We start from the raw sequence: 19,912 nt of genomic DNA on the forward strand, positions 1-19,912 counted from the left end.
CCTTTTGCAAGGGAGTATCGCGTCAGCAGTTTCCGTTTCAACGAGACCCCAGGGGTTTTCTAAAACATCCACCGGTAGCAAACACCCGATGATAAATCAGACTATTTCTCGTGATACGATATGCCGCGCGGGGTTCACAACACTATCGCAGAGACACTGGTCCAAGTCTGATGTGTTCAGGATGCATGCACTTCACCGGAGAGGCTTGCGATTAAGAGAGAAAAGGCCGTTGGTGGCTCGCCGGCGAGAACGATAATGATTACGCGACACGCGCACGGAACACACGAGGGATCTATGGACGTCGCGCGCAAACGGGAGCCGCCGAGCTGCCGCGATCCTACCGAACCGAAAGGCAAAGCACGACTGACTCGCTCCGAACAAAGTACAAAGTCGTCTCCGAGGTCAGGTAGAACGAAAGTGCCCCACTCCGCCAGCCCCCAGCTGCGTAAACAGGGGGATGCACGGAGGGATCAAATCATATCCACTTAGGTCAATGACGTTCACGGTGGGGATGGGGCGTGGTATCGGCAAGAGAGGCTGAACCCCTTCTCAAAAAGATAATTAGGGGAGTATATACTCCTTTTTTCTAGGATTCCAAGGCTGCGGGATATTTGCGTTCTCATTCGCATTACATATTACTCACACAGATCTACAAAACGTATTTTTTCAATTTTCTAAAATGCAACTTTTAGTATTTTTTCTACAGTTCCGATCAACTGCAATTTTTGACAAATCCTTTTTCATATCCTGTAGCGAACTAATTGCTCTAGCTTCCCAAAAACGTTCAAGTCAAGTATACAATACTTAACGAGGACCAGAGTTGTGCAAAAATTTAATCAACGTTTGACGAATTTTCTACCTGAATCGTTAATCGAAATTAACAATGAAACTACTACTTTAGTCGTTAATTGCGGTTAACGATTACATTCTTTTCAATTGTAATCGTCAATCGGATAATTCATTAATGATTAACTGCTGAAAAAGATGTAAACTGAGTTTCTTTTTAGATATATTTCTGTCAATTCTCCATCTCCGCTCTCTGTCTCTCTCCCTCCTTCTTACAATTTAAGGATAGACCGTGCGGCGATTAACTTCAACAATTGATTAAACCAATCTCCGATTTTTCGATGATTTCTTTTGTTAATCAACGATTAACTTCATCAATCGATTGAATCAATTTTTCAACGATTACCTTTTTCAATCGTGCGCATTAATCAGTCAATCATGGTTAAAATTAATGTCCAACTCTGGCCTGAACTAGATGGTCGACGGGCGCGCGTTATATTTATTCCTTGTTTCCGCAACAACGTTGTCGGAGGGATATCATCCTGGATTAGGTGAAAGTTTCAGCAGCGTAAAATATTGATCGGCCAGCGTAATAAATCAGTGAATGGTAATATTAACGAATAGCATCCAGCGTCGTCGCGGAAACCGAAAGCCCCACGTCCAATTCGTTTCGCCGGCAATTTACACTATCACCAATTACACGAATTACCCATAGTTGTCAGTAAATTTCCCGTGAACAGTGTCGTGTTTCGATAAAGCGACATCCATTGCCAATATAATTACAAATCATCGCGACGTGCGTGTACATTAGCCGCTGTTGGCTCGATTCGACGCGAGGAATGATCAATTATCTAGTGTGACAGGATGCCTGACGATCGCCATTTATAGGAGAAACGATGGTTTTGACGATAAACCACGGAAACTGAATCACATTAACGAGCGAGCCGACGCATCGATGATCATTTCTTTGGATTATCGCAGACCATTCGTAACTAGGTACTTCTACCTGTGATGCACGGCGTGTAACACCAATTACCTCCCCAATTTACCTAATTCATCTAGAAAGGTGTCGCAAACAATAATCATTAACCTCCCTGAGAGTTCTTTCGAAGTTAACGGAAGTAGAGCATGAATTTCTCATGAACAGTAACGATGACGACATAGTATTGTACAGGGGGTATAAAAAATAATGGCCGTATCCCCAAAAATGTTTGTAGAAGAGAAAAGAAAATGAAATATTTTTTGCTTAAATATTGATCACAAACGAATCCAATTTCATTTTGTTGGATTATCAACAAGTTACAAAAATGAATCAACGATCTCAGAGTCTCAGAGTCGTATTCTTAAACAGAGATTACGAAGTATCGAATGGAACGTTCTCAGAAGTATACTTTCTTACAAGTGCCGAACTGTGGGGGGGCTAACCTAAACAGTTTGGAGATACGAAGGGACTCTGGTTTCCTTTCTGGGGGTCCCAAAGATTCTTTCCTTCTTAAAAGTCAGTTGAAGCTAATTGTAAGACATCTCATGGTAAAGAGCTTCCTTCCGCGCCGTGAAATAAAGGCTAACTTTTACTGTAAAAGTACCAGTGTTCATTCATTTACACCTATATCCAATACATTTCATTTAAAAAGAAAGGCGGAACGTTCGTCTTTGTTTAAAATCTTGATCGCGAGCGTGACTCGTTAAAACACAGCAAGGGGTTAATTTGACGTGATTAGCGAAAGTGCACAATTGATCTGAACAGTGAAAAAAATGTTTGGAAACGAAATTATTCGGACGACGAGGAACAATTTGATTGGGGGGGGAGGTGAAAAAAGGTATCATCGATCGTGCACTTCCACTAATCGCGTCAATTAACTCGAGCCAGCGGTGCAGCGGGATAAATCATGCGTTCGTAAAAACATGCTATCTCTGTGGTACTCCATTGCCAATTCCGGGAACGTCGAAACTTTCGGCCGCTCTTATCACTGGTCGGGGAATTACGACGGTCTTAAAGACGTTCGTTTGACTCCAATAATTTCAATGTCGGCCAGATTATCGAGCTTCGAAACAGAGACAGGTCGAAGGAACGAGAGGGTAGAAAGGGGATGGTAGGTACAGTGGGCAGATAATTACGGGCGGACAGTAACTCGGTGGAAATTAATGAGAGTGTTCTTCGGGCGACATCGTAACTCATAAGAGTAATCTTTCCCTCTCTCTCTCTCTTTCTATCTATCTATCGAGCGAAATGGAGTTTTATAGAGCTGGGCAGCACTCGGCATCGTGGAAAATCGATGCCGGGACGCGGTGGAACCGATTGAAACGGCCTAGCGCAACCTATTATTGGGCCAACTCAATTATGAGTTATCTCCTCGTAAAGTTCACAGAGCGGAAGGTATGCGTGCCGCATCATTCGAGTCCCGAGAACGTTCCTCGTGCGCATTTAATAGAGGACGACGCACGAGTGCCCCCTCAATAACATACGTTATTGAACCATCCAGCCCCCTCCCTCCTCCCTTCGCCCTCGCACACCAGCCTCGCCACTCGATCCTTACGCTGCAATGGAACTGAATACTTGCCCCTCCTCCGCGGCGGTAAGAAAAGAAAATTGCGATAATGATATCGATCCCGATGCCTGATCGACGCAACGCTGCGCCGCGCCGCGCTTCCTGTTCCAGGATTCGAGAGCAGGTATCTCTGAAGTATTGGTTTCCGAGCGTTTGTTCCGGCCGAGATGGCACGACCAGAATGATAAGACCTATTCTGTTTTACTCTATCAGTGCCTTGTCTAGCATACTCGGTACGCGAATGGGCAAAATTTATATTCAGCCTGATGTAGGGGACACCGGGGCTAAACCTTCCGATTTTGAAGAAAAATATTAGCACTACATATTAGGGGTTATCACATAGGGATTATCTTTCGAAACCCAACTGCATATCGATAAAAAATGTCCCCAAGTGTCCGACTTCGATTTCGATAATTTTTTGTGAGACGGTGGTATATGGATCCCCAATTACGTATGCAGAATATTAGGAGTAGTTGCTCAATAGTTTTAAAGATATAAACAATTGAAGTTCAACCCGCTTACAACCTGCTAATGTAACAACAAGCTATGAAACTTTAATTGTTTATATCTTTAAAACTATCGAGTAACTACACCTAATATTTTGCATACATAATTAGAGATCCAAATGCCATCATCTCACAAAAACTGATCAAAATCGAAGTCGAAGTCCACTCTAGCGCAGCGATTAAAGGTCGCTATAATTATTTTATCATGCTCGAAATTGACCAGCGTACATTTTTAATCTTCCATTTCGCAAGAATGCTTACCCTGCCAGTGAAGTAGATAAAGCTATTCTTACATGTCTATTCTTATCTACTCTCGGGAGAATTCATGTGAAAGGGACGTGTAAATCTTTCAAGGGATTACTAAAACAATACTGTCCGCTGCTCTTAATTATAGAACAAAGTGTCCGACTTCTGCGAGGAAAGTTCTTCTTTTATACGTCGGCACGGACGAAAGTTCGAGGGCAAAGTGCATCTCGATTCCGTGGAATGTAACGAGTGCAGGGCGCGCAAGTAGTCGATCGAGGCTCACAGGCGAATTTCCGTGGCTCGGATTCGCAGGCCGACGTGAGGGATGTCGTACAATTTAATCGGAAGTCTCGACACGTGAGCAGAATCGTCTTCTCGAGGGGTAGCGTTCCATCGACTTCATAGTCGAATAAATAATTTCGACGCGGGCCGAGAGAAGCGGAGGAGGTAGTCAGCGGCTCTTGTCACACTGCGAACCCAATCGCGCGACAGTAGTTAAAACCCTTTTTACTGCTGCCCGAGTACTTCCCTCCAAATGGGATTAAGGTAATCGGTTCGAGAAAGAAGATGAAAGTTTACGGACAGACCGTTGGAATCTGTTGGCTAACGGTGAAAACAGTGGAAACGCGTTACCCATCTAATTAAAAAAGGTAATTTTCACAAGCGATTTAGTTGGACCGAGTTTCTATTGTCCCGGTGTTTCGCGAATTTTACGATTTCTTTCGACAATCCGTAAGAGAGCTTGCGATAGCACGGATAATAGTTTCTCGAGTTACTTGTGTTGTTCTCGATGTAACTTGGACTACTCTTTCCCTGGCGTAACCAGAAATTTTTACCCGTCTCCTATAAATTTTTCCCTTTTTCCGATGTTATCCAGTAGATCTGGACGAGAAGATGTGAGAAATCCTAGGTTTGATCCAGATCGGAAGTTCGAAATGTCCATTACATCGTAGAGAATGAAGTCTCGTTATTTTCGCGAACGCGTGCCATTACCGATAAGAGGCATCTTTATTTTTCGGCCCGCCATTTACCTTCGCCGTCTCGTAAAAAGAAAACAGAGGAGGAATAGCCCCTCTCCTGGGGGGGAGGGTGTCACGGGATCGATTGGTCCTGGATAGAGCATTTCGCCAGGCCCCTGGAAACGAATCCGAAGGAAAGGCATACTTCTAACGCGTCCTTATCTGAAAGCTTATGCAAATGCCGAGCAGTTTGCCACGAGGATTTGCATACACTAGCCCGGCCGATCTATATGGGATCATGTCTAGGCATAATCTCAAGAAGCCCCGCAGTTATACACCGATTCCCCGAGTAGTCACGTTAACGGCTGCCTCTCTTTTTGTTCCCTTTTCCAGCCAGCTGGAACAGGTAGGTACACCGGAGCCAGTACTCTCTCTCTCTCCGGTCCGCGTGTTCCACGCTGGACTGCGCCGGGAGACAGGCTAGACAAGGATGATCATGCTGCGAATGATACGAACGGAACGGAACGGAACGGAACTGCGCGCCAAAGTTACCTTCGTTCGTTATCTACGCCACGGCGAAGACTGTACTTTTGGACAGTCGCCGTTGACGTTTTCGGGCGGGACGATAATTTGACGGGTTATCAGAAGTTGAGGATGTACGTGTCTCGCCCGCTCCTCGAAAGTTTAATACGTACGAATCGCGGGTCCATTGAAAGGCTTCTCTGTATTGTGTCGAGTTCAGCTATACGTGTAGCAACCGTATCTGGTTACGTACGTATATTAAACGTGTGGCGCTTCGACGAACAATCCTGCGTAGGAGGCTTTCAGTTAGTTAGCGAACTAGACAGAATTATTATCGTCATAATCCTCGAAGTTCCTCATTATTTGCCTACCAGCGGGCTCTTTGGATCCTGATAAAATCGCTCGCATAATTAACCTCCCGGAACCATTGTTACAAGCGCATAATTGATCATATTTAGGACCAGAGTCGCTGCTTTCTTTTAGGAAGTATGGAAAATATATTTTTCGAGGTATTCCTTGGAGACTTCTCCTTGTCCGAACAAACTTTTGGGACCCTGATTCTTCTAGATTTCGTCTAGACTCGAGAGGAATATCGTTGTCAACCGGAAGACTGACAAATCGATCACGGGGGGGTTTTCGTCAGAGGTGTACAAGAGAATTTTGACAGACCGGGGAATAGACTAGGGCCCCGACTAACGAAGCTGTTTTCTAACTCGGTTACGGGCTACTTTAATCTGATGGGAAGTTACTTTCCGGCTAACTCGGTCTCCGTGGTTTCGCCGTGATAGTGTTGATTAATTTGTTCCGAAATGGCTTATCTGGGGCTGCCGTGGCGAACTGTAAATGCAATCGGGACGGAACGGGACGGGGATGCGAGCGCCAGCAGCCGCCGCGCTGCTCTTCAGCAACTCGGCCCGTGGGCGAGAGAAAGAGGAGAACTTTTAGCATAGTTCCCGCGCGTCTGTTCAGCTGTGACTGCGAAGTATTTATCTTGCCGATTGTTACCGGTCTCCTGGTAACGAGATGGCCTGGTTCGTCGAACGAAAACACCGCGGGGGTCGCGCGAACCGCGCGGATGCTTCTTCAGGCTTTCTGGACAAGTTTTAATGAACGTGTCGTTATTAATTAGCGGGGACTAACTCGAAACGGAGTTCCGTCCCGGAGAAAGATGCAGACAGTAACGCGGCTGGTCTTGGGGAATAATCGTGACGAAGAGAAAGACGACGTTTGTGCCTCCGAGGGTAGAACTGTTGGATAGTAAATCCTGGTTTTTATGCTCGCGGTCCTTTTATCACAAGCAATCTGCATATTTTCATTGTTATGAATGTCTTCTGTATTTGATTACATATTTTGAAAGTGTCCAACCTTGCATACCATTATCTGTTTCTTTAAAATCGTAAATCCAAGTTTCAAGGTTCGCATTACATAAACTTGTTTTTCGTAAATAAATATTTCCTTGTTCAATGTAAATAAATATACAATTTTATATATTGTAATGAAAACTTACGTGTCTCTGCTACTTGAAGAGCTCCCTCTACACTCGTATGTTTAACGCGTTCACTGCCGCGTCGACCATAAGGAGGTGTCACAGTCCTTCGTCCAACCTGGAAAATTAATTTTGTTTAAATCAAAAATTGATTGAGATATGTAGGGTTTTAGAGTTGAAAGTGCACGCAGTGTAATCAATTTTAACAATTTCGATTTGTTTGAGAAAATCATACTTATATCTCGTGGTTTTTTATGAACAACTGAACAATATGGTTTGATTCAAGAAACAGTGGACGATCTTCGTCAATCTTCATTGGTCTTATATCAAACTATATGCCTTTCGAGACTGTTTAACTTTTATTTGAAATATGTTTCGATATCGTCAATAGTTTTGTGAATGTTTGAGGCAGTTGACTGAATTAAAATATGTGTTTCAGCATAATTAAAAGAAATCTATAAATATACATATATTTAGTTTAAATATTACGACAATACACAAAATAGAAAGACTTGTTTGGCATCGCGTGACTTTGTTCTCAAGATACGATAATTCAGGTACAAACTTTATGTGACTCACCCTGTATATATATTTAGTTTAAACAACAATATAACATTATATCATTACAACAATATAATAATATGACACTATGTTACACTGTGCCCGGACTCGGACGGATCCTTGTTTGCCATGCACGCCACCTTCTAAATAGGTAGGTTATGTCAGGTTATGTTCGCTCGATCACATCGATCGATAAATAATCAATTCTCTCATCGTGCACACTTTTTCACCATTCTGCTAATAACGCTATAATTATGTAGCTTATTGGCGATGAGTTTAACGATGTTTAGAATTACTTTAATTCGTAACACTTGTGATTGTACACAGTGGGTCCGAAAAGTAGTTAAACAGTTGTCACATTCTCGACGAATTCTTGGTACTTCGTTGTTAAATCTCATATGTGGGATGCCAAATAACACTCTTTCTTCCATGCTTATTATAATATACATAATACTTTATTAAACTCGACGCGATCACTTTACTTAACATCCAATTTATATACTTTCGAACTTTTCGCCATACCATTACAAACCGAACTGACCAACGGATCGACTCACATGTAAACACGCATACAACTAAAGGCGGATTCATAGGGAGGCAAAAGGCATTATTCTCAACAATAATTAAGTATTTAATTTAATGTGATAAAATACAGAAACAGTCAAATATTGAAATTTTCTTGAGAATCGAAAATTCAATATTCAAATACTTTAATATAATAATATGATATTATACAGGGTGTCCCAAAATTCGTGAACTTCCTGAAAGAGGGTGGTTCCTGAGACCATTTCAAGCGACATTTTCCTTTGCAAAAATGTTATCCGCGGCTTTGTTTAGGAGTTATTAACGAAAAACACGGATGTATGTATATTATAGATATATTAAAGTTCATTTATCCGGCAACAAGTATCTCTTATTTTAACTATTTCGCTTTGTAAAGTCCCATCAAAATCAGATGAGAATGGTTGAATGATTTCGCTGTCAGTATTTCGTACTCCATTGCATAGACGAGTGAGTTGGAGGTAGAAAAGAATCGGTAATATATTCCCGGAATTACCGGTGATGATGTATACATACATACAAGTTGATGAATATGTATGTACATGTGTATGTCTTTCAAAGTTGATGTTGATCAATATTGTTGTCGGCTAACACCAGCGTCGGCGAAACAGTCTATCGGCGAAACTTGTGTTGTCGGCTTCAATGTAAATTAATGCTACATACCATGTAGTTCAAGTGGTACATTACATGGTACATTACAAAAATGATAAATGATATAAACAGAGACTTTTCTCATTTGGTAACATTTTCCTTTTCGACAAAGATATTATGCAAATAAATATTTTTTATCAAAACCCCTGAAAACGACGTAAATATTGTTCACAGTAACCCCGTTGATGTATTTATGTATTTATCATTGCTTTAAACCGATTGGTTTATTTAGCAAATACAATATTGTTACATGTAGCTTGAACATATAGTTTGAGAAAATTACAAATTATTTTCAGGCCTTCTATATCAGGTTTGCATGAAAAGGAACCGTTGATGTAGTTCTTCTTATGGAAAACTTCATTCACAATTTGGCGTTCCATAAATTATAAAAAATTGCCTGCTATTTCTGAACCTTCTTGTTCCGCAAATGGATCTACGTATATTCGAATCAGATCCTGGCTAATGCTAGAATGTAGTGTGGTTTAATGATGGATAGTAATTCGTGTGTAGCCAGTCGGTTAGTTTACATATCCAATTAGACAAGATGAAAGATGAAATCACTAGTCACGCTGGACTGATTGGATAAATTGCAGACCAGGTCACTTTCGATCTGTGGCTTGAGCGTAATGGCGAGATTGCTCGTATTAAGCATTACGTACTCATCCGCTTCTTGTTAATCTACTTTTAACGTGTATTCTGGCAAATGTTTCTCTTATATGTCAGGACCATTATTATTATTATACGATGCAATAGGAAAAATCTTTTACCTCGATTTTCTAGGTCAAGGTCAATTTTCCAAAGATGTAGAATCCTGCTATGATGTTCATGACATATAATTTCTATACACCCTGTGCATTTTCAGGACAACTTCCCTCCGAGTCGCCGGAAAATGTGTGGATGTCACGTTGGTACCCTCGTCAGTCGAAAAACCCGCGGCGAAATGGCGGGATTTCAGCGGTGTCTTTGAAACGAGCCAATCTCGGTGATAGCGGAGTCGGGTACGCAGGCCCTCGAGCTGGCTGTTTAGTATAATTCTGCGGGGGGGAATTATCTCCTACAAGCAATCCCTAATTGTTCTGAAGCGGAGCCAGGGAGCTTCGGATTTGGTTCCTTGGTACTCTCGAAACCGTGTACACCAGCCGGAGTTGGTTGAAGCTCGGGAATGGGAATGGGAATGGGAACGGGAACGGGATTCACTGACACGCGCGGGGTAGCCCAGGTGAGACGCACACAAGCCAAGGGCCGGTGGCTTTTGTTTCCAACCGGGGGATAGAATTACGAGGGTGGCCTGTTGCCGGTCGGCTTGTTTTCCCTGGCACGTCGACGTCGACGGCGGCAGCCCGCGGTGCCGCACGGCCACGGGGATGCATTTAATTTCGCGCGTTTCATCCCCCACCCCCCCACCCCCATGTAACCGTCCCTTCGGCCTGGATACGTCGCAGGATACGTCGCCGTCGTCGTCGTCGGCCGACGTCGTAGTTGTCGTAGTCGTAGTCGAGGACGACGAGAGGCAGGAAGGAAGAGGGCCAGGTTAATGTACGGGCTACGGGGTCGGTCTTTTCAGCCGGCGGGGATCTAAACGGCCCTTTCTGAATAAGACGCTACCGAAGACGGAAGCGAGGCGGATCCCCGGTTACACGAGAAACTCGTAAATAATTTTGGCCCCGGTGCTTTAGTTAAAGGAGAGCTTTTTCCCTTCTTTTGCCGTCCGTGTCGCGGGGATCCTCGGGCTTGTCTCCCGATGGAGTCCGCGAGAACCTACTCGCCCGCAGTTGCTCCAACGTGATTCCGAGTGCTCTTTGATTATTCTTGAACCCTTTAATGGAAGGATTAGACCTGTCCGATAGCTCCAACAGCGAGTGATATTTAGGAACTTTTCTGGCTACAGCCAGGGTGTACCTGTTACTGCATTGCGAATGAAGCTTAATTTCATTTTTTCAAATGGCAATATGTATTTTCTAAGACATAATATTGTTGCTTGTGTCGAGACGATCAAATTGCGTTGAGGAATGTCTGAATTGAGAAATGTCTGTGTTTATTGACGAATGCCTGCATTGAGGAAAGTCTGTCTGCCTTAGAGAGTGTTTGCTTGCATTGAGGAAAGTCTGTCTGCATGAGGAATGTCTGTATTGAGGAATGTCTGCATTGAGGAATGTCTGCACTGAGAAATATTCTGTCTGCATTGAGGAAAGTCTGTTTGCATTAAAGAGTGTCTGTCTGTATTGAGGAATGTCTTCACTGAGGAATGTCTGCATTGAGGAAAGTCTGTTTGCATTAAAGAGTGTCTGTCTGTATTGAGGAATGTCTTCACTGAGGAATGTCTTCACTGAGGAATGTCTGCATTGAGGAATGTGTGCATTGAGGAATGTCTGCATCGAGGAATGTCTACATGGACGAACGACTGCGTGGATGAACGTCACTCGGTGTCCCGAGGCGGGTATCACGAGCCGCCGCGTAGTTTCCGTTGAAACGACGAAAGCAATCCCCGATTTCGAGATATCAGGCACGCCCAAAGGATTCCTGGATCCGCGAGAGCTGTATTACCATCTCTTATTCACCAGGGTTGGATGACTGCAACGTGTGTTCGCTTAATCGGCGGATTACGGTATAGTCTGAAGTTCGGGCGACGTCACGGTTTCCCACGGGATCGCGCTCAGCCGCGGGTGCTTAAGTCGTAAGAGCCTGTTAACGTTCTTGCGAATATGGCTGCGTCGATTAGAGGAAGCGTCGGCGTTCAAGTGGCTGGGTTGGTAGCCTGCGAGAGTCTTGCGTCGCGTCGCGTCGTGTGTATAAATAGACATCAATAGGAAGGATCGGCGAGTCTGCGAAGATAACTCGCATCAACGAGCCCCGAGGCCTTCTCCGATCCATGCAAGCGTAAAGATACACCCGGTGTCTCGGACCTGCTCTCTCCGGCCGAACCTGCTCCCGACCGCTTCGGCACTTCCGGTACGATGCGCAGGACGGTAAAATCGCCGCTGTGCTCGATCGAGATTACTACGGTTCCATAGCTGGTCGTCTGATAGCGATCCAGGATTATATCGGATATCAGGTCCATGGATATCGACCATTGGTAATCACGTCAGGGGATGTAATCGATGGCAGGGAACTATACCGGATGTTATCCTTCTACCCTCGTTTGTCTCAATGTGGGCTAACTCTATTTTTAAATTATTGAAACACGTATTAAAGGTTTCGAGTATCATGCAATGGCAAGATACGTACAGTCGGTCACGAAAATATTCGGACACAATGTAATTTTGGATTTTAATTATGTACAAAACTGAGTTGAATTATGTTAATAGAAAGGTATAAATGGTGCCTCTTTCTCGTGTAATTCTCAGCGATTTTTTCAAAATCTATTTGGCATGCCATTCGGTAAATCAATTCTTCTAATTGCTGAAAAGTTATGCCGTTTTAAAGTGGGTTCAAATACTTTCGTGGTTCACCGTACACGGCCGGCCGTGCCCAGTAATTTCCATAATTACACAGGCCAAATAAGTTCTGGACCGAGCTTTGAGCGCGGAATAAACAGCGACAGGTCAAAATCATACCTTACACGAGTCAATATTTGGCAAACAATCAAACTGATGGCCGACGAATGTGGGGGGAAACTATCTCCCGGCGGGATTCAATACATCAAAAATACAGAGCCCGGGGAAAAATCGGAGGTGTGAGAACACGTTGAAAGGCGCTCGAGGATGCACGAAAATGGCGCGATGAAAATGGGAGAAAGACGGCGCGACGGCGCACGGTAGAACGAGAAAGAATCAGCGGCGGTGCATAAAAGTGTACTCGAACGGCATAGAGAACGGAGAAAAAAGGGAATATAGAGTAAAGTGTGAAAAAGGTGAGAGAGCGCGCGCGAAGAAAAGCGAGGAAATAAAGGGAAAAGCAGGAGAGGGCGTGTGGGCGAGCATGTGTGGCGTGAAGAGGAAATAAAAGGAAATTATAGCGAGGAAAAGGGTGAGAAAAGCGTGCGCGCGTGAAAGATTACGAGAGCAACAGAGAATAAAGAAGAAGAGCTAGGAGAGGAGAGGAGAGGAGAGAGACGAGGGCACAGACAGTAAGTAATAAGGATGACGGAGCGGCTCCACGCAGTCGAAAGTTTCGTTGCAGCAACGACATGCGACGCGCGCGCGCTACGAGAGCGCATTTAAAGTGAAATACGCCATGGTCGGCCATCGTGGGATACACCTTCGCGATGCTAATTAGAGATTAAACTCCAACAATTTGGTTTCAAGTTAAACTCGCGCATAATCCCGGATAACTTTCACCTTAATCTTCGCGCAAATTTAAAGCCTTGATTTTAAGCGTTCGCCCTAATCTACGGATTAATGGGTCCCCCGAGAGTCCACGGTGCTCCGCCGGAAGGGGGGGAACAGCGAGAAGAGAAAAGAAAACCGAGGAAAAAGGCCGCGCTGTCGAAGGATCGAGGTATTTCCAAGTTCCGGTATATGCTCGAGTTATGTTGTTACTCTTCTCTCCTCGCTCCGAGGCACGGAAAATGCAAATTCGTGATCCAGGCGGTCAGTGTTTCGCGATTTAAGGCTGTGCTACATTTTATGGCTTCGGAGAGATCGAGAACACTTTTCATCGCGGTTTTCTTTCTGTCGAAATCAAAGAACTTTCGTTAGGAATGAGATAGAGCGATGATTTGTTTTACCTAGTTCGACCAGTTTACAAATCTCTATTACGATGCATCACGATAACCTTTTCAAGAATGAATTGTTAACTTTTTATCAAATAAAAGTGTAATGCTTCCTCGTTTCTTTGTAAAATTTACAATAGGACCATTCGCTAAGGAGGGAGGGTAACGGCATTAACATACTTAGCGCACGTGTTGCTCCGCCAAGGTTCGAGTGGTGTTTTACCGCGACGTGGCGCGCTGCGAACTCGCCGGAAGTTAAACACACAGCCAGACGAAGCTGGTCCGCGCCGCGGAAAGTAGTTGGAGCCTTAGAAAACGTCCGTTTGCGATCTACACACGGAATTAGTTGCGCCCCCGGCTGTCCCAGCTGGTCCCGAAGGTGAAAGAGAATTTCCAGGTAGGTATTCGCTTGCAATTTCGAATTTACAAGCCCGAACGCGCGGAATTGAAAGCCCCCGCTGAACGAGAGAGTTGCCAGCGCGCCGCGCGCCGCGGTGCCGCACGATTGTTGCGAACAGAAGATATACGACGAAGTCGTAACCAGCCAGCTATTTAGTAACAGGTCGTACAGGAACGCGCTATGTACTCCGTAGAACTCGTTTGTCACTGAATTACTGTACAAGGGCGGGCGCACGCGCCGCTCTAACGTTTACGTGTATTTCCACGGGAGCTGCAACGATAAAACGTTCGTAAATCTCGGCAGCGACACGCGTGATTTTCTTCTTCCTTCCTCCGTTACCGGGACCGTAATCAGACTCGGGATCCTTTTCGAGCGGTCCGATGAAAAGATCACGGAGAACTTTCAACGGGTACGCTCCTCGAATACTACACGCCGCGCGCGCGCACCGGGACAGAAATATAGCGCACGTTTAGATTTACATGATTCTAATTTATTTTCACGTTCCAACCGATGCTCGTTTCGATACCCGTGGCACAGTTCGGCAAAACGTAATCCGATTAATGATTCAAAATTACGATTAACATAGAATCCAATTATTAATCGTGGCTACTGGTCAGAGTTGTTGTAATCAATGCTCGTGATTGCTTTATTAATCTCGGCGCGTATTTTGAAAATGGCCCGAGTCCATTTTCGAAGATTTTTATAAGCTATAAATGCATAAGGATCCGCAGTTTAATTATTACATACTATTAATTATTATATCTATTTATGCACAAGATTTCTTGTCACAGCGCATAGTGCACAGTGAACGCGTTACATAATAAATATTCGGAGAGTGACGATGCTTTAATCACGGGAATAATATTCGCGTGAATCGACGTTGTTTTTGCGGGGCGGAAGGGAATCGTAGCGAACCGTGCGGCGTTATAAATCCTATACGAAGAGAGAGCATGGCGCGAGGTTGAAAGCAGCCACGAATAGCCATAAGCCCGGTGTTTTTTGTGGGCTAGAGGAGAGGTTCGACGGGAAATACCGTCGATACAGCCCGTTACTTTGCCCCGTGAATAAATAATTAGGGGAATTATGAACGCGCGGCGGCGACGCCGTTGAAAGACCGGTTGAAAATCGTCGGCGAGGAGAAAAAGTTGGGAACTGGGAACACATGCGGTAGACGGCCATTGTTTCGACACAGAGCCGGGCCAGGGTGTCTCGTCGCTCTTATTTTCTTTCTCCTGCTCATCACGGCCAGACCGTTCAACTGCAATTAGGATTATTTATTTTTCCTCCCCGACCCCGTGACCAAGCACTCTCCGTGAAAAGGACGCACATATTACCGAAACTCGTTGCCTAGAACTTTTCCGCCCCGTGAATCAGATCTATACATTTCGCTTTTCGCGCATTTGCCTTTCATTCGCGAGCGATAAAAGAACCCGAGCGAGTGTCGAATATCGATCTAGTTTCGAGAGCAAACCGAGTGCGCGGGGATCGTGACGATGACAAATTAGAAGCAATTAATATTAACGCGTTTTCCGTTCATTTGATAAAAAGTGACTCGTCTCGTATCGGTATACTGGTTCTTAAATATTAAATTGGGCTGCTCTTTGCATTACCGGGCTCAAAATTTCGGCCTTTCTCCTACGAATTATGATGCATTCGGTATGTAATCCAGTAGATTTGTACCCGGAGAACCTGCAGATCAAAGTTTCGAACCTCTAGGATCAATAGTTGAGGAGATATGGTCGCTTAAAGTTGAGCATTTTGACAGGTAAGGGTGCGGCAAAGAAACTGGGAATATGCTCAACTTTAAGCGACCATATCTCGTAAACTATTAATTCTAGAGGATCGAAACTTCGATCTGCATCCGCGCCGGGTCAAAATCTACTGATTGCATACCAAATACATCATAATTCGCAGGAGAAAGGTACTAACTTTTCAGGAAACTTATCAGAAAACTCCGAAATACTGTTCGGTGTTGAAGCTAAACGTGACTTTTATCGCGCATCAATTGGAAAACAATACCGAATGAATAGGGAATTAAATGATTTCGACGATGAATTAGAGATCACGATCATTCAACGTGAACAGTCGCGAGTTCCCGACTTCTATTATTTAGGAGCGGCGAGTTAATTTAATAGGAGGTTTTTTCGTTCGGCCGCGCGCCGTCGGGAATGGAATCAAGCGGGCACATGAAAGAACGATTTTATTGAGGAAACCTGTGGAGTTTGTTTCTTGAAAGGACGGACTTTTCCTTCGGCTTTATCAGCGCGCTGTTCTTCCGCGGAAATACTATTTGTAAACCGATTGAAATGCTCGACAGTTATATAAGGGAAGAATGATTTATTGATTTCCCATTCACTAGACTGAATTGTCGTTTCTCCGCAAGAGTATACATTTAATCTTTAATGATTCGTCGAGATAAAACTCGCGGAAGTAGTTCTGCGAGGTAAATGGCGCGGATCTGAAAACTGGGTTGTGATCGAAATAAATAGGGAACAACGGTATCAAACCGGAGAAGCGTAGACTGACCGGGCGAATTATTCATAAGCGTGCCAATTACGGTAATTGCATAAAGCCGAGCATGCTAGTGATCAAGAAACTGGCTATTTACTCCAATATGGCGGCCGGGTAGAGGCAACGCGTCGCCGCCGTCATTGCCGCCTGTTTGTCCCTTGAACGTCGCAGAATGCAAAGCCCGGACCGTGGAAACCGCAGCGAACTAGAATTTGTGCAAACACCGGGGATAGACGGAGAGAGCCGACTGGCGAAAAACAAACACGGAGTAGCTAGACTACCGAGACGAAGAAAAGGGACTTCGTACTGAAGAGCCTGACAGGGTTTTGCGCTGACCTATTGTCCGCTGGAGTTCGTTTTTATCAAGAAATCGATCTCTCCCGGTCCAAGAAGATTACCGTATAGTTGTCAGCTACGTGTTCGCTGCAGAAGGTATAACGATGGCGTCAACGGATAGAAAGTTACAGTCAATTTTCTCGAGACAATGTTTTCGGCGAAAACGGACTTGTTATGTTGAAATGAAATGAAAACCTTGACAGAAAACGCCGTTTCGAAACGCACGAAAAAATACGCGCATCGCGACAAGTGCGCAATTCTTTTCGCACATTCAGACTACATTAAGTTTCCAACAAATTAGATGTGTGCCCGTAATTATGAGATTGGCCCAAGTGAAAATTTAAAATAAACGAGTTTATCAGTTATTTCGCATCGTCGCATAATTTTATTCATTCTGTCCTTCTCTATGTTCGGCTTTTCCATCGAATAGTGTCTCTGAACGATCACTTTTAGGGCAGAACACGGCTGTTTGACAGTAAACGCGCGATTACTGCAATAGGAAACTTTTTAGAACATATTTTCAGTCTTTGCTCGGCACAGCTACACCGAACACGACTTGTTGTTTCTACTGCTCGTGAAAAGTTTGTTTAAAAACGGAAATAAAGTTGACAACCGTGTTTCCAGTGCGTTACCGTGGAAAAAGCACACTGTCCTAGCTTATACGGTGGCCGAACCCTTACGGACAGTCCCTTATGATTTTTCACGGCATTGTTACCGGTCAGTCACGACGTCAGCGAGAAGGTTGATCAATTATTTGCCCACAGAACTCCAGGTACACCAAGTACAATAAACTCGGTTCAACTTGTAAGCCGATTTCAGCCGATTCTTCGGTGGATCCGCTGAGACGACGCGACGCGACGTCGCGTCCCAGCGAAAAAGTTAATGGAAAGAGAGGTTTAGGCGACCAGGCTTTGTTGCTTCGCCAGGAAATGAAAATAGCTGGTGGCTCTCTTTAATTAACCGACGGTGTTTCGAGCAGTACTTCCGGGACGGCTCTCGAAATGCCCGTTTTATAATTTCTTTTTCCTCCGTGGCGTTATTAAATGGAACGCGAGTCTCTTAAGACCCGCGAATACATGAATTTTCCCTGCGGGAATTAAATATTGCTTTCCTCCTAATAGGAAGAGAGAAATGCGCGTGCGACGCTTTTGCAACGAAAATATTTATTATCTTTACGCATTTACCGGAGGTATACTCGTAGGCTTGTTGTGATCGTGACCATCAATTTTCAAACAAATCGTTCAAATATCCGTTCCACGTGGATTCGATTTACGCGAATAAAAATCGTGTAAATTGAGTCTGTCGGTATAGAAGGAAAAATATTCAAGATAAAAGCTAGTCGAAGTTTTATCCGATGTCGCTATCGCCACTGTAATTCAAAACAATAAGCCTTTTCTTTTTAATTGGCGTAAACTGATCATTAGACTGCGGATTTTATGCATTTATAATAAAAATTGTTACGTCCAATTTAAGGCAGTGGACATATCTAAAAAATTTAGGAACATCAACGCGTATTGATTTCAGTTCAATAAAATAATTAAAACAAGAAAGAAATTTTTATGTCACCTCTGTGTCTTGGAATCGACGTAGATATATTTTTTATTTTGCATAAAGATCCGCAGTCTACTCATCATCTTCGTCGCTTGAAATAGTTGGAAGTTCGTCTTCGTTCTCATTTCATATCTGACCGTGTAAAACAAGATCGCGTAAATCAATTCCGCGTAAAAAAAGTTCCACGTAAATTGAGGGACGGGTGTACCAATATAATTGCAGGAAACATTGATACAGAAGAAATAACATCCAGTTATATATCATTTATTTGGGAGCCGTTGCCACGGTGCCGCGATATTTCATCGAAGCTAATGGCTAACATTTTGATGAAATATTTACAAAGCGAAGTAAACGAGTCGCATCGATTTTTTTTTAACGCACTGTCGCCGCCGCGACCGTACTCGCACAATATCTGACCGACGCGCGACGATGCGGCAGCGGGAATTCTTCTTTTTTCAACATTTCGTCCCGATTCATCTCCAGTTCGCCCCCACGCTATCCAGGGCGTCGCACTCTCGAGCACTTCAATTAGATTTCTTGATAACGTGAACGGGCACATGTCCCCGAGACATATGTGCGTGTGACGATGCATTCCCCTCCAGTTTAATTAAAGCTAAAACGGCCCATTCTTTAATTGGAGATTCGAATTATAGCGTGTTAGGCGCACGCGTCCTTGCAAGCTGTTTATTAAAATGTGCCTGGAGCAGGTCTCCGTTGGAGCCATGTCTGCATTATACAGGCTGTCCTGAAAATGTTGTATCTCCATGAAAGCGGACATTCCTGAGGTTAGATTTCCAGATCATTCCAGAAGTTTCGGATCACAGAAATAAAGGAAGAATTAAAAGAGTTCTGACTGGAGTATAAGTTTTTTGTTCATCCGCTTAATCCAGTGAGGAGCAAAATGAGCGAACGATACGAAGGGTATCCGAAGGGCTTCGCTGAAAGATTAAAAGAAATGTTTAACGTGGAAGCAAAGGGCTCCGGCGCGGCGGGAGTAAAAAGCCCATTGGCAAGATATCGTCGCGGTTTTTGGTCGTTAGTCCCTTAATCGCGGTACGCTGGAATTGCTCACGGAGCGGAATTATAATTAGCAGCATCTAATTCGCGCGAGCAGCGCCGCAATTAACTGTACGCCCCACCTGCGCGCGATTCTCTTTACCATGCCGCCGGCTCCTCTCTCGTCCCTGTGTCGCCGCGGTTTCGCGACAAAATATCGGGCCGGGTCTTCGTATCTCCGGGATCTCGAGAAAAATAATCTCGCGGCACGTTCTCCAATTACCATTCGACCGAGAACTATTCCGATGGAACAAAGGAACCGCGTAGTTGAATAAATACGGAAATTGAAACAGCACAGCGGCCGCTAATCGCGCTCGAGCATTTGACAAATTGCTCTCGTGTCGGTTTCACTTTCGTCCGCCAAACAAGTGCTAATTGAAAATGAATACTGCAACGACTCTCGAGTGTTTCGTATGTAATCCAGTAGATTTGTACCCGGAGAACCTGCAGATCAAAGTTTCGGTCTTCTAGGATCAATAGTTGAGAAGTTATGGTCGCTTAAAGTTGAGCACTTTTGAGAGTGAGCATTCCGTCAAGAAACTGTAAATATGCTCAACTTTAAGCGACCATAACTCCTCAA

General features: G+C 44.2%; 1 protein-coding gene across 8 annotated transcripts in view; it reads right to left on the reverse strand.

The window, feature by feature from the left end:
• The window catches only part of Con (leucine rich repeat protein connectin), a 333,106-nt gene that overhangs the window by 181,258 nt on the left and 131,936 nt on the right, over window positions 1-19,912 (reverse strand). For 5 of the 8 annotated variants that reach the window (XM_076443531.1, XM_076443528.1, XM_076443526.1 and 2 more), the window contains one exon: window positions 7,076-7,172. The gene's annotated coding sequence lies outside the window, so the exon portion shown is untranslated. Of the gene's footprint in view, window position 1; window positions 7,031-7,075; window positions 7,173-19,912 lie in introns of those variants that run through there. The other 3 variants (XM_076443530.1, XM_076443529.1, XM_076443532.1) reach the window with 2 other exon arrangements.

Source organism: Lasioglossum baleicum, chromosome 19 (genome assembly GCF_051020765.1).
Source record: "Lasioglossum baleicum chromosome 19, iyLasBale1, whole genome shotgun sequence".
Lineage (NCBI taxonomy): Eukaryota > Metazoa > Arthropoda > Insecta > Hymenoptera > Halictidae > Lasioglossum > Lasioglossum baleicum.